Genomic DNA, 15898 nt, shown 5'->3' with positions numbered 1-15898 from the left:
TTTGCCTCAGTTTCCTACTGTAAAATGGGGATAATAATAGCACCTACCTCACAAGATTGTTGTTAGGAACAAATGAGATAATATTTAAAAAAGAAAATACTTAGAGTTTAAAAAACACTGATATACTCAATATACTCTGAGAGCCTTTTTGACTGAAATTCCATGAGAATGTACATTTCCTTGAATGTTGCAGAATTACACTTAGCAGGTTACCCATCTGGAGATAGCCAAAGGGTACAATACAGAGAAAATTGCACTTGGAATCAGAAAGACCCAAATTCAAGAATTCAAGTTCGAATTAGCTGATTTATCAACTGAAAGATTCTGAGCAATTCTCTCTCTCTCTCTCTCTCTCTCTCTCTCTCTCTCTCTCTCTCTCTCATTTTTTGTATCTCTCTTTTTCAGCTTTTAACATCAGCTGACCCAGGATAACCAAGCAACAGGAAAGACCTTTTGTTTCCTGACTGCCTTCAAATACAATAATGTCCTCAAGATCTGGTGAGTAAATCAGCTGATGGCTTGGTTCCTCAGATCATAGGATCATAAGATTTAGAAATTAAAAGGATTTTGTTAATGTCCAACCTTCCTCACTTTACAAATAAGGAAACTAAAGCTCAGACAGAGGAAGCAACTTTTCTCATCCTAGATCCACTACCTATTGCAGCAGTTCTTATAGGGGCGAATAGGCATCAAGTCCCTATGTCTCAGAATCACTTTGATAGAGATCTCAGGATTGAGAAAATTCTCAATGTGCCACCCAGAAGGACCTAGATTTACATGTGTGTTCAACTACTATCTACATATGTGACCATGGGCAAACCAGTTTCCTTTTTAGGGCCTCAGTTTTCATCGCTGTCAAATGGGGTTAACAATACTTCTACTTTAGCCTTACAGAATTGTCCTTTTAAAAAGCCTCTTAGAATGTTTGTTCCTCTGATGATATTTTCAGCCTATGAGAGACACAGCTTTGGTGTCTAACAGCAAGCATCACATTCATTCGGAAAGCCTAGGAATGGAAGGTCACATTGCTTAAAGACACCTTTATTGCATGTGGTAGCATGACTCCGTTTGTTTATACCCTGGCTGAACAGCAAGGAGATTAACTGTTTTGCTCTGTCCCAAGGAGATGATCTCATCTGAGATAGATTTTGCTTTTGTTCCACTGTGAGAGACTCACTTCCAACTGGGAGCTTAAATACAGCATGGGAGGCAGATACACATAAAACAAAAGCGGGCCCCTGACAGTTCAAATATAGCTGTGGCAATGGAGGGTTTGCAAAGGCAAACTGGAGGGAGTTTGGCTGTAGGCCCTTTCCTGGAGTTGCCATGGAGGGAGAATGGGACTGAGAACCAAGCTGATAAAGCAAATTTAACACCAGGGGTAAGGTAAAGTCCAGCCAAGCCCTGGGAAGGCTTTGCTGCAATGGTCCTATCTGAATTTAGCAGTAAAAAGAAGGGACCTGCTATCAGGATTAACCCTTGAGAGGCAGATTGTTATAATGAAAAGCACGCTAGAATTAATATGAGCAGGCCTTGAAGAGATTTGAAATTCATACTAAAAGCCTATGTGATAATGGGCAAGTCATAAAGCTTTGGAGGGCCTCAGTTTCCTCATCTGTTAAATGGAAATAATGATATTTAAACTATCAACTTGATCCCATTGTTGTGAAAATCTCCTTTGTTAACCTCGGAGCTTTAGAAGTATGGGTAATTATTAGCCTACACTATAATCACTGCTGGGAGGAGACAGAGAAGAGCCATCATTTTTCTCTGATAGCTAGCTTTCTCTGAATGATATAAAAGAATGGCCTTGATGAGTTACCTTAAAATATGCCAGGAAACCAGTTTCCAAACCTGGCAACTCAAATCAAAGACTTCACAGTCTATTATGGATGTGGTCAGGCTCCAGAGAGCTTGGTAGGATGTACTGACTTTGAGTAGATCACAGGGCTTGCCCTTGCCTAGAACTGCACCATTCCAATCGACCACACAAAGCTGCCCCTGCCCCTGAGATCCCCTTCAATCTCTTCAATCTCACATCACCCACAGAAGATGAAGGGCAGATATTAGTTGATTTCTATTTTATATACAAAACTAAAGAGTCATGAAACGAGAGGTTATGAAGTCAATTATATAGTCCAGCCTCCCATATTCTTAGCTGATAATTCCAGTGATCTCTTTTTTTTTCTTTTGTACAAATTTTTGTTGGTAACAATAGCATCTCACATTTCTATAGCATTTTTCACACAGTAATTCTCTGAAATAGATAACGTAAGTATTATCAACTATCATGGTGTGGATTAGGGGCCTTAGGCTGAGAGACAGAAGGTGACTTTGGGCTCAGGTCTCCCCTGTATCGCACTGCTACTCAATGAACACTATGTTCAAGGGAGCCTTATGGTCTAAGGGTCTGTACTACACAGTACAGTTACGTGTACTACATATAACTGCTATTTAGTAACAGTTAGAGGATACATGGGACAGAGAATTGACCCTGGAGGCAAGAAGGTGCATCTTTCTGTGCTCAAATCGGGTCTCAGACAGGCACTAGCTGTAAGAACCTGGGCAAATTCCTCAACCCCATTTGCCTTAGTTTTCTCACCTGTAAAATAATCTAGAGAAGGATGTGGCAAATCACTCTACTTTCTTTGCCCAAAACCCTGAAATGGGATCACAAAGAGTAAGACATGCCTGAAATGACTTGAATACATACATGATTCTGTACTTTATTAAATGCTGCCCCAATTCACCAACTAAATAAGGTGAACACTCATCTCTAACTAAATGGTAAACTCCTTGAGTGCATAATAATAGTAATTGATATTTTTATAATACTTCAATATATACATCTGTTTTACATACAAGATTTCATGTGATCCTCCCAAAAGTACTGTTATATCATAGATTTCAAATTTCATTTTATAGATGTGTAAACCAAGTCTCAGGAAACCAAATTATTCATCAAAGGTCACGCAACTTAAGTGGCAAAGCTTGGATTTGAATCTACTGCGAATGAATTAAACATTTTTCTTCCACTATTCTTGAGAAGCCTTGTATTGATGACTAGAATACATCTGAGCACAAAGTAGGTGCTTGTTACTTGTAGGTACTTATTGCTTATTTTCTTTATGAGATTTCTTTTGTCAGGGATTAATAGACTATCTCCCTCAGCTACATACCCATTCTAGGTTGATTAAAATCAAATTCCAAATGAGTACAGTGAAGTTTACAATTCCCTTTCATCATTTCACCCTTCCTCTCCCTAACCCTCATGCTTCCACTCAGCAGTCTAGAGTTAGAGGACCTGGATTCAAATCCTACATCTGATTCTCCATATCTATGTAAGAATGTGTGTCTTTTTATTTTCCTGGTCCTAAGTTTCCTGATCTATGAAACAAGGAGTTTAGTCTAAATGGATTCTGACTTCCCTTCCAGCTATAGTAGAACAATGAGCCATGTGCATCATACTTTCCAACAACCAATTGTTCCAGGGTACCCATATAAGAGAAAACAGGAATTGTGAAGTTCTGAACTCTGGAATAAGTTGGGACTGCCACCAATTAAAATGTAGTCTGGAAAAGACTAGACAAAGTTCTGATGACTCAGTGGAAACAGAAGAATATTTCTTTCTGTGAATTAGTTACAAGCCCCTACATGTTCCAACTAGAGAGCCAGTCAAAGAGATCAAGGACAATACAAAACATAACAGTTTGTTTTCCAGGATGCCATCTCCCAGCATGATCTTTATTTTAAGACAATGGGAGGTAGACAGCTAGATGTCATGATGGGTAGAGCATCAGACTCAGAATCAGGAAGACTTGAGTTCAAATCTAGACTTAAAACATTTACCAAATATATGACACTGGGCAACTCACATAATCCCTTTTTAAGTTTCTTCATCTGTAGAATGGGGATAACAACAGTTCTTACAGTGACAGGGTTATTTCAAATGAAATAATAATAATTATAAAGCATTTAGCACATAGTAAAGGCTATCTAAGTGTTAGCTATTATTATTATTATTCATTTGTAAAAGGGAGTTAATAATAATACCCACCTTCCAGTGTATTTAAATGAAATAATAATTGTAAAGCATTTAGCACTGTTTCTGACACATAGTAGGTGTTATATAAAAGTGTTAGCTATTGTTCACTTGTAAAATGAGAAGAATAATAAGATCTATCCCATAGGATTGTTGTGAGAGTCAAATGAGATAATAATTGTAAAGTATTTAATACTGTTTCTGGCACATAGTAGGTACTATATTTATAAAGAGTTGGAAGTGAAGTTACAGATCATCTAATACATTCCCCCTCATTTCATAGATGATCATACTGAGACCTAAAGAGATTATGCCCAAAGTTACACAGATAATATTCTTGGAATAATCAGTTGTTTGAACAAGCTCCCTTACACAGATAATATTCTTGGAATAATCAGTTGTTTGAACAAGCTCCTGTAGTCATGCATATCCAGATGGCCTAATCACAAGCTAATTGCTCAGTTCCCTTGTCCTCAGATTTCAAGGCTCCCGAGATCAATACCAACAGAGACATTGGATATGAACTGATAATGGAAGGAGTACTGGACTTTGAGTCAGAAGACCAAAGTTTGAATCTTGACTCTGATGTTCACTGACCCAAGAACTGTAATTTAGTCATTTTACTTCAATGAACCTCAATTTTTTTACCTGCAAAATGAGGATATACCTATATGAACTCCCTATTTCATAGGATTGCTGAGAGGAAAATGTTTAATAAGCTTTAAAATAATAAGCAAAAAATTCAAATTATTACTAGTAACATTGTATATCAAAGGAAACTAAAATATCTAGTTCAATTCCCCTCATTTTATAGATGAGTAATTGAGAAATGAGGCCCAGAGATAGGAAATGACATGCCCAAAGTCATAATATTAGAGGCACACATAGAAAAGGAAATCATAGAAGAGAAGGTCAAAAGAGTGAACCAAGATAATTTGAAGCAAAATTGATAATGAGTGTTATTGAAAAGAAAAACCAAGTTTGTTGGAGGGATGTTAAGGATGAGAAGAGTAAAGAAGACAAAAGACAGCTGTTTGGGAAGGATGAGATGACAAAAGACTTCAGGGAAGCTAAACTATTCATCTCCAATTGAACTTCTGTTTTCTCTTCTAAGGAGAGTATTCTTTGCATAAGAATGAGAAAGCAAAAAGAGTTAAGTGAGAGTGAAAACCTAAGAGAGAGAAAAGCACAGAGCACCATGCTACCCTGAATGGGTCCAAATCACCTGCCTCAGAAGAACTATCTTCTGAGTGTGGAAAAAAAAAAAAACAACTGTTAAGATTTCTAAGATGCTGTTGTACCAATTCTCACTCTCCATCCCTTTCCCCCACCTCCCTTCCCTTGCCGTTCTCTTATTCCCCACCCCCCCCCCCCATCTCATTCAATGCTCTCTCTCTTTTTTTTCCTTTTCTCTATCTTTCTCTGTCTTTCTCCTCTGTCTCTGTCTCTCTCTGTCTCTCTCTCTCTCTCTCTCTCTCTCTCTCACACACACACACACACACACACACACACACACGAATATGGTAGAGTGTGCACATTATAAACCAGTAGACCTATAAGCCTGACTCATATTTCTGGCCAAAGTTTATAGCATATTATTAAAAGGGTAGTTTGTGAGCATTTAGAGAGGGGATGATTGATAGATGCCTCTATCAAAAATAAATTCCAGACTAACATCCTGTTCTTTTTTTTTTTTTTTTTTTGACAGGGTAACCAGACAGAGAAGCAGCATGACTTAGTGAATGGGAAGTTTATCTGAGGTTCAGGAGGACATAGATTCAAATTCTACTTTTGCCACACACTTTTGTGGGATCAGGGCCAGCCTCTTTATTTTTCAATGACCTTTAAACTATCAGTTGCCATGTTGGTAGAGGGAGTTTTCTACCCAGAGCTTTCCATGTCAATAAAATCATAAGTCCTATTTTTAATAAAAGAAAGGAAGTTAGACTGATAGATTAGAGAAAATGTTCTTAAATTTTTTTCCATTTATAACCCTTTTGAGAACTTTTTACATGACCCCTGTATACTGATATATAAAATAGGCATAAAAATCAAACATTTACTGATGAAAAATCATAATTTCATGAGCCCCATATTCAGTTACAAGACCCTTCTATGAGATCAAATTCACAGTGTAAGAAGCTGGGGATTAACAGAATGCCATGGAACCAAGATACTAAAATTTCAGCAAAATATTTGACAAAATCCCACATGCTATGATCATGAATGACATGAAAAGATAAGAGCCACTGGAATGCAGTGAAATGGAGGTGTAGAATGATTGGACACAAAGAATAACATGATACAATTCAACCAAACATGCATTTGATGATACCAAAAAGGGCTAATATCAGTTTTGAGGCCCCATTAATGAGGGGCTATTAATGTGCACCAGGAATCTCTCCTTAACTCTAAGCTCTCTCCAATTTTATTAATGATTTGTATGAAGTCGCAGACACATGCTCCTCAGCTTTGTAAATAGCATGGGGCATGGTGTAGCTAGCACTTCACATGACAGAATCTACAGTCAAAGAGCTCTTGACAGATAAAGGAATCAGTCAAATCAACTAAAATCAAATTTAATAGACATAAATATAAAGTTTTATACCTGATTTAAAAAAAAATAAGCTTCACATACAGGAATTGGGAAAGCATGGTTAGAACAGTTGCCATGGAAACAACTTGGGTTTTAAAGATGGAAGTACAAGTTCAGTAGGAGTCAACAGTATGGTAGGATTATAAAAAAAAAAAAAAAGCATATAGGATCTTAGGCTAATTTAAGGGAGGAAGAATATCTAAAACAATGGGGTAGGGGCAATATAAGTTCCTCTACACTCTGTCCTGTAAGATTACATTGAGAGTAATACTGTGTTCAGACATAGATAAAATGGTGCATATCCAGAAGATGATCAGGATAGTAAGAAGACTAGAGAATATGCCATATAATTATAATACTAATAATAGCATTTACATAATTCTTTTTCAAAGTACTCAATTTATTCTCATTTTACCTTCACAACAATACTGTGAGGTGGGTGCCACTTTTAGCCCTATTTCCCAGATGAAATAATTGAGGCTTGGTTGAAAGAAGTGGAAATGTTCAGCTTGTAAAGAAGACTTTGAGTGAATAGGATAGAGGTGGCAATCAACTCTGATTGGTTAACAGTGAATAATAGAGTGAGGGCCTGAACCTTTCAAATGAACTTTGATTATGCATTTACTTCTAAATTGTCTCCAGCCTTGGGCAGTCTATTAAAAGAATTTAATCCCAACCAAACAAAACTGAGGAGAGAGCATGATGACTTCGCCACTTGGGTGGGGTCTGGATGGATGAGAAGGCTCGCTCAGTCTTGAGACTGAGGTCTAGAAATTAGGGTAAACAGAAAGGGGGAAATCTTAATCTTCCCAAATCACTGATTATTAATAAGAATTTCTCTCAAGGGAACTCCCAGATAAGAATTCCCTCTCATTGTAAATTGATGCATTTTTCTGCATCTTATATTCTTGAGTGAATTACTAGAGTGCTACCCTAGTACTTATTATCTTGCCCAAGGTCACACAACTAGTTGATGTCAGAGGAAAGGCTTGAATCCACTTCTTTCTGGCTTCAAGGTTGGTTCTGTGGCCATGACAGCATGTATTTATTTCAAAATTTTTATGGTTCAGCATTTCAATTAGTGTGGTTACTGCTTTTTCTGACACAGAGATTCCTCCATAATGCCATATTCTGGTTGACCATTGGCCTTCCTGCTAGTCCAGAAGTGTGAGTAAAGCATTGTGGGATAACCACAGATAACTAAGTGACTTTGGTGATAAAGATCGGTGACTCAGTGACTTTTCAACTGGCTTTGGAATTTGTTGTTGTTTGCAGAAGAGCAGGTGACCTTCAGTCAAGGTAAGCATGGATTCTAGAGATGGGTGGGAAAGCTAGCCTTTGAGAACTTGGAGCCCAAGGAGTAAAATTCAAAATTGAAGAATATGAGTCTGCCATCTTGTCTAATTTGTACCTAATCAAGAAGCTTTCCTAATATAACCATCTTCTGGTGAAGACTTCCAATGGGAAGAATTATGCTACTACTGAAAGCAGACCTTCTACTTTTGGATAGATAGATCAAGTCAGTGAGGCATTTATCTTTATATCAAACATAAATTGATTCCTCCATAATTATTATTCATGGCTTCTTATTCTTCACTCCGGAACAAGCAGAACAATTCTACTTCTACTTCTGTAGTAACATAATTAGAGACAGTTCTCTACTTTTTTCAACCAAGTCTCATGTTTCATCCATAAAATGGGCTAATAGTGGTACCCACTTCACAGGAATTGTTATGAAGGTCAAATGAGATGAAATCAATTGAGTTCTTTGAAAAAGGTGTTTTGTAAATGTTGACTATTATTATTGTTATTATTAATTACTATTTATTAATATTGTAATTATATGTCATACTCTCTGGTCCTCCTAGTATCCTGGTCATCCTAAATTGAACACAATATAATGGAAGGAGAACTGGGTTTTGAAATCAAGACTACTCAGCTTAAGTCCTATATCCACTACATAGGTTCTGTGTGACTCTGGGCAAATAACCTTCTGTCTGGCACAATTAACTCCTTTCTAAAGTAAAAGTGTTGAAATGAATAATATTCAAGGTCCTTGTTAGCTCTAAAGCTAAGGTACTCTGACCTCTGGAAAAGACATCCTTCTGTCAGCACACACTAACAGGATCTAGAGTGATTGCATTGTCCCAGAAGCAGCATCCAAGTTAATATTTGCAGAGGGGAATAATTTCCTCTCCATAGTAAATGACTATATATCTACTGAGACTGAAAAAATTCTAGACAAGTGATTCCAAGAAAATCCCCTAAAAACGATTTGCTAGCACCTTTTCCCCAATGCTTTTATAATATTTCTCATTTTCAATGAATTTGAAAACAAAATTCTGTTATTTCTCTATAAAAACAAAAAAATATTCAAGGCAGAGTAACGTTAAGCAATAGCCCCGAGTCTTGCAGTATGTCATAGCTATAGCTAGGAATAAAATTCTGAAATTCAATACTTTTAACTCCTATTCCTATTCATAATTGAACAACTTAGGTAGTTATTACAGAGTCACTTCCCTTTGGCCACTAAGCCACCATCTTTCCAGGGCTATGCTGGATTCATTTTCTCTTCTGTTTTCTTTAATATAAGATAAATTTTTTAATGTAAGAGAGATTATTTTATTTAATATAAGATAAAAACCAAGACCTTCCCTGGAACCTCAAACAAAACAAAAGCTTGCCTTTGTGATTCATTCTTATGCTATTCTAGGCTTTATAGTAGAGCTTCTTGTATTTAAAGTATAATATAGAACCATAGAATGTTAGGTTTGATAGGAACTCTAGAACATAGTGTGGAATTTAAAAATAAAAGAGATTTTAGAATTTAGAATATAGAATGTTAGATCATGGAGCAACCTAGGAGGCCATTATGTCTCAAGCCCTCATTTGTCCGATGGGGGAAAAAAGATCTAGAGAAAGGTTAAGTGGTTTATCTGGGGTCCTAGAACTAGTAGACTTAGACTTTGCTTTCTTTTCCAAAGCTCTTACCCACTTCACCTCCTCCCAAACACCCTGGCCTTCACTATCTCAGTGTTCTTACTTAGAAGGGATTCACATCTGTTACCTTTATCCAGGTTTTTATCTGTGCCTAAAATCTCCTCTTCCCCATGAAGTCCTTTTATTTCCAATGCTTCTTCTTCTATGAATCCCTCTGAATTCTATTCTCTCTTCCCTATAGGCTCTTAACTTATGTATACATGGTAAGTAGATGCAAATACAAGATAATGATGAGATTTTTCCTTGCCTCCAACACAAGTGAGCCAGGTTTCAGCCAGCAGCATTTTCCCCACCCATTATGGCATATGTACAGAATTTAATACCATTAGTTGCCTACCCAGAAGAAGTAGAAAGGAGTATTGTAAGTCAAGAAGAAATCACATCGGCAGATAAAGGGTTGAGGGTCAGCTCTGAGTGAGCAAAGGCTTTTTCAGATCATATTAGAGGGCAGAGGCAAAGCTTTCTGAGTGCTGAGATGAAAGAGATTCAGAGGGTGCCAGTGATCTGAGTGGAGACAGTGTGATTCCATCAACTGGTAAATTGCAGCTGAAAAGGCCATGAGGTTGACAGCTCAATTTCTCTTTACTCAGACTGGAGTCTAATTATAGGGTGGACGCCTTTGCTAATGAGCAAAGCTGGACAGAGGGTAAAAGCAAGGTGAATCTAGAGGGCATGGGGATAGAACCAGCATTCTATTTTGGGGGACTACAGACCACAGCTAGGGGCTGGCTACCCTGACATGCCTCCTTCCATCCCTATGCTGCAAGTTTTTTTCCCTTAAGGAAAGAGCCAGAGAAACTCTCTCCTGTCACAGATTCCTATTGATTCCACCTTTGAAACATCTTTGTACTTGGTCATTTCCTCTCCATTTGTCATCACCATAGTACAGACCATTATCACCAATCTAGATTATTGCTATAGATTTCTAAATGGTCTTTCCACCTCTATTCCCCCATGCCCCTTCAAATATATTCTTCATATTGATGCCAAATTAATGGCTTTGATGCATAGATCTAACCAGGTCATTCCTTTGCTCAAAAATCTTCAGTGACTCTCTCCTACCTCTTGCGTAAAGTTCAAATTTCTTTGTTCCACATTCCAAGTCCACCATGATCTTGCCACACTACCATTCCAGCTTTATCTCATATTATTCCCCTCCAGGAGATTTCCTTCCAAATATTTTATACTTCTAGGCAAACTATATTGTCAGTCAATCACTATGCATTTATTAAGTGTTTATTATGTGCCAGGCACTGTGCTAAACACTGAGAATACAATGCCCAAAGCAAAGCAGCCATGATTCTCAAAAAATTTACGTTTTAGGGCAGCAAGTAACACGTACATGTGTAGGCCTATATAAAACATATGAAAATCAAATATAAGAAAAATTCTTGGAGAGAAAAGCACTAACAATTGGGAGGACTAGAAAATCCTTCAGAAGTAGGTGGTATTTGATTGGTGTTTTACAGGAAATCAGATATTCCAGAAAGTAGAGACATGGAATCAGCCAGTGCAAAGACACACAGAGAACATGGAACACTGCAAACAGGTGAACATGACTAACATCCAAAGCTTGGAAGGAAATGATGTGGACTGGAGAGATGGAAAGAGGATAGATTGTGAGGAATACTATTTCTTCTCCAAATAAACTTTGTGCTATCCTGAGTAAGCCTTTGTTTGGGCTAATACCTAAACTAAATGTTTTCCCTCTATCTTGACCTATTGATTACCTATTCATCTTTTAAAACCTCACTCAAATTTGATCTCTTCCATGAAGCTTTCACTGATTTCCTATTAGTGTTAACCTTCCCCTTAAGCATCACATAACCAGTCTTCACCTGCCTGCTGTATTTACTCTATAATGTTGTATACTTTAATCACCTCTGTCATATTTTTCTGAAAGTTTCCTAAACAAAGGCTCATACTTGTAACAATAGTATTCTTTTGGTGAAGAATATGGTTCATATGGCTATAAGTCATGGTTTAATATAGTCTCTGAAGAATTAAAGTTATTAGTTACCCAAAAGATGATGGAAAGATACATGGTGGGCAAGAGAAGGCTGTAACTGAAAAATGCAAGAAGAGTAGAGGAACATTTAATTTTGTATTTACTGGGTATATATTTTGTAACTATTTATATTTGTATTTGCCATCTCTCCCAAAAGAATATAAATTCCTTGAAGGCAAAGATTTTTCTATGTACCCAGAAGCCCAATATAATGTCTGGCCTACAATTGTGCTTAATAAAGGGAAGTTAAAAATAAATGAAAGAACTGGAAAGGGGAAAAAAAAAGACCTAGCCACATGAAGACAATGAGGTACAATTGATACAGTAATCAACTCCATTTTCTATTGGTATCCTTACAAATTCAGGGGACAAAACAAAACAAGGGGAACTCCCAGTCAGTGCTTTGGGTGTTGGGTGAATAGTAGATGCTTAAGAACCTCCATTGAAGTTCTAGAGTTCTCCCATTTGTCAAGGAATTTTACTCTTTCCCAATAGAGCTTTAAATCCACTGTTCTGTAAACAGTCTCCCTCTAGTCCTCCCTCCAGCACACACAAACCCTCCTCCTTAGCTCCTCAGTCATTTCCTGAATTTTATCTTGGTGAAGAAGAACCCACAAAAGAAAACTAAAATAAACCAGTTCAGTAAAAGTAAAAGTTGTATATATTAGATTGTAAATTGCCCCTCTTTTATAATCCCATCAATTCTCAAGACATTTTCCTTTGGGAATAGATATGAGGTGTAAAAATCAGATATGGCCACAATTCAAACACTATACAGTACAGAATGTGACCTTTCCATTTTAATTATTGATTAATTAATATTATATATAATTATTAATAATAAAATAATTACTAATATATGCTTAATATACTAGCACCCAGCCTACAAACCTGATCATGATGCATTGGCCAATATACAACAACCAAGGTTGCCATATTGGACACTCAGACAATTAGCAAACATTTATTAAGTACCTTCTTTGTACTGAGCACAAATGTGAGTACTGAGAGAGGTACAAAGTTTAAATAAGATATGATTCGTCTTCCTAATCAATTTACAATCCCAGAAACTGATAAAATACAAACACTGAGATCTATAATACATGAGGGAGAAGTAAAATAATGTATTCTGTGAGACTCAAGGGAAAAATCATTGCTAGGCAACAGTACAAGGGAAGACTTCCTGGAGGAGATGGTATAGGAGATGATAAGCTTTAAAATATGAATAGGAGTTCAATAGATGATAAAGTTGGAGGGCATTCCAGGCATTGGTGTTCCATGAACATAATGCCTGGAGGAGACATTAGACTACAACGGCAAGAGATGGGGAAGGACTCCCTTGCATATTTCTCTCAGCCCTTCAGACTCAATCTCCTTAAAAAAATATGGTTGGAGAGAGCCATGAGGGTGTTCTCCTGCAACTGTGCAACAACCTATGTTATCTTTACTTTTTTTTCTTCTTCCTTCTACCTAGCTGTCTATCAAGCAAGAGATGTGTGTGATGTTCACAAAGGATCAGCATCTTTGATATGAGTGCTTGCCAAGCCCTTTTCAGGATTGTCCATTCACCTTTGATGTCTATCCATCACCCAACTCTCATCTCTGGCTCCAAGAAGGCTCCAAGTGTGTGCAGTGACAATATCCCCAGTAAAATCATCTCATCAAATTGAGGATAATCAACAAGCCTCAAAACTGCCAGTGAATTGGAAGGGGTGGTGGTGATGTATAAACCAAGTATGTGAAGATTTCCCCTCACAGAATGCATGGATGAGAACAATTTGTTCTGAAAAATCACCTGAAGCACACTCTGTGGAGCCCTTAAAAATTGATCAGACACCAAAGATTCCAAGGTCATCCACAGCTGAATCCTGGGCCATCACCAGAACTTTCCTCCTGCCCACTGGACTTTGATGGTACTAGAAGAGATAAGGAAGTTGATGACTTTGTGCAACTCTGCTTCATTTAAATCCAGTTTGCTTGCAAGTCAAAAATATCATTCCATAATGTCATAGGTCCTCTTCAAAAGCAAAAGGCAACAACTATTAAGCAAGCAATAAATTAGCATATAGCCAATATTAATTATGTGTCAGGCACTGTACTAAGTTTCAGGAGACAAATATAAACAAAAGAAGAGTCAACTCTTTCTTCAAGTGGTTTATATTTTAATGTGTGATAATACAAAAATGGGGAATTGGCTTAGTTGAGAGGAGAAGGTGTGATTGGAATGTGTGAGTGGGGAGAAGGTGGCTAAATCCAGGCAATCCGGGGTAGATAGTCTGGCTCCTTCCCCAAAATGAAGATCCTGGGAAGAACTCATCGGTGATAAAAGGGGCCCCAAAGGAACACAATCAGGAGAAAGCTGAGGTATGGAGGCCAAATCTAGAAAATGAAAGATGGGTGGTATGTGATCCCCCTCAAAATGGAGAACCTAATATGAGCCTACTATAAGCTTACATTCCAACGGAGTATGAAACTACAGTTAAACCTATTAGTAACCACTCCCTGTCCATGGCTGTGAATCTCAACCACTAAGGCCCATTTCTCAGAGTTGTTGATGTATGAAGGAAGGCTTTTCTCAGGGGAAAACTACCTGCTTTAGTACATGCAGTTGGTTGTCTAACCCCTTTCCAGATTGACTCTCCAACAAAATTATTTTTATTTTTGTCCCTCCCCCCCCACTCCTCTTATTCCCCCAGACCTGGTCCAGGAAATGATCCCTTAAGACAGTGAACAAAACAGAACAATGAAACAAGAAAAATCTGGTAGGGATCTTTGAAATCATCTAATTTAACCCCTTTATTAACAATGAGCAAACTGAGGGTTGCATGTAAACTGTTCAAGATCACATAGGTAACATGTAGCAGAAATGGGATTCAGTATTATGTCCTTGACTTTTTGTGGAGAGAGGGAAGATGAGTCAGGGTTAAGTGACTTTCCCAGGATCACATAGCTAGTAAGTGTCTGAGGCCACATGTGAATGTAGGTCCTCCTGACTCTAAGATTAGTAATCTATCCACTGACCCACCTAGCTACCTCTGTATTCTTGACTCTTAAATCAGTTTTCTTCCCACTGCACCCTATAAATCATAGTATATCCTTCCTTTAGACATGCCCCTGAACCACTTTTGTGGGACAAATGCTGAGTCGGGGTGCACTTCAACCTGCTTCCTCCAGAGTGCAACTTCCCTTAGCTATAGCTATAAACATTTATTATCATCCATTTACAAGTCTGCTTTCTCCTCTATTGCACTAGCAACCCTCTTTTCTCCAGGCTGGTCTACCTTCATTCCAGATAATCAATAAATCCTGGGCTATTTCCATATTTCCTATGAAACAAAGGCTGAGAAAGGAATAGGAGAACAAATTTATAGAAAGCAAATCCCTTTGTTTCCTTTAAGCCGCAAGGCAGGTTATTGAACTTTATATGATATCTTCAGATTTAGAACCAGTAAAAATCTCAGAGATGATCAAATCTAACAGCTAATCTTCAAATGAGGCAATGAGACCCAGAGAGATTAAATAATCTTCCAAAAGCCACATAAGTGGTAGAGCCAAAATTGGAGCTCAGTCTCCAGATTCCAAATCCAGTGTATTGTCTGCCTCAGGATACTTCCCATACTGGTTCTCACTCAGGCTAACCTCTCCCACTTCAGTAACCCAATCAGATTAACCCTTTGGCCACCAGAACTGACATTTATATGATGCTTTGAAGTATTTCACAGACATGATCTCATCTAAGCCTCACATTACATCTTTGAGGGACACAGTTACCATGATTATAATTCCCATGTGAAAACCAGAGCCCAGAAAGGTGAACCAGTTTTTTTTCCCCAAAGCCATCCAGCTACTAAGTGTCAAAAATTGGATTCAAACCCACATCTCAACTTTTAAGTCTGCCATTCTGCTTCTCTGCAGCAGGCACCTCAGATCCATCTCTTGGTTTTTACCTCTGCCACATCAAGGCTCCTGTTTTAGCATTTCTGCAGGAAATACTGTCTTTCTTTTGTCAAGCCAGTCCTCCACCTTTTTTCCTTTTGCCTGAGTTAGGGCCTGAGTCCTGTTTGAAAGACATTTTAATGAAAGCATGACAATGGCTCCACACCTGTGAGGAAAGGCAGCCCTGCAAAGATATGAATAACCTCATTAAGCTCCTGCCTTGTGCTAAGGGAGGCACATAAAAAGCCACCCACGTCACAGACCATCTTCTTACAAAGCCATCTCTCGGCAGTATAAATCATGCATGGCCACATCA

The 15898-nt window shown here is 37.9% G+C and overlaps 1 long non-coding RNA gene across 1 annotated transcript; it reads left to right on the top strand.

Annotated features, from left to right (window-relative positions):
- Nucleotides 1–7328: 7328 nt before the first annotated feature.
- On the top strand, nucleotides 7329–14594 carry LOC116421675. Its single transcript, XR_004232157.1, has 3 exons — nucleotides 7329–7654; nucleotides 7747–7937; nucleotides 13121–14594. It is a non-coding gene; the product is annotated as an uncharacterized LOC116421675 (long non-coding RNA).
- Nucleotides 14595–15898: the final 1304 nt, after the last annotated feature.

Source organism: Sarcophilus harrisii, chromosome 2, assembly GCF_902635505.1.
Source record: "Sarcophilus harrisii chromosome 2, mSarHar1.11, whole genome shotgun sequence".
In the NCBI taxonomy this organism is placed as follows: Eukaryota; Metazoa; Chordata; class Mammalia; order Dasyuromorphia; family Dasyuridae; genus Sarcophilus; species Sarcophilus harrisii.
Note: the sequence above shows the minus strand (reverse complement) of the source record. Positions and strands in the feature narration are given on the sequence as shown.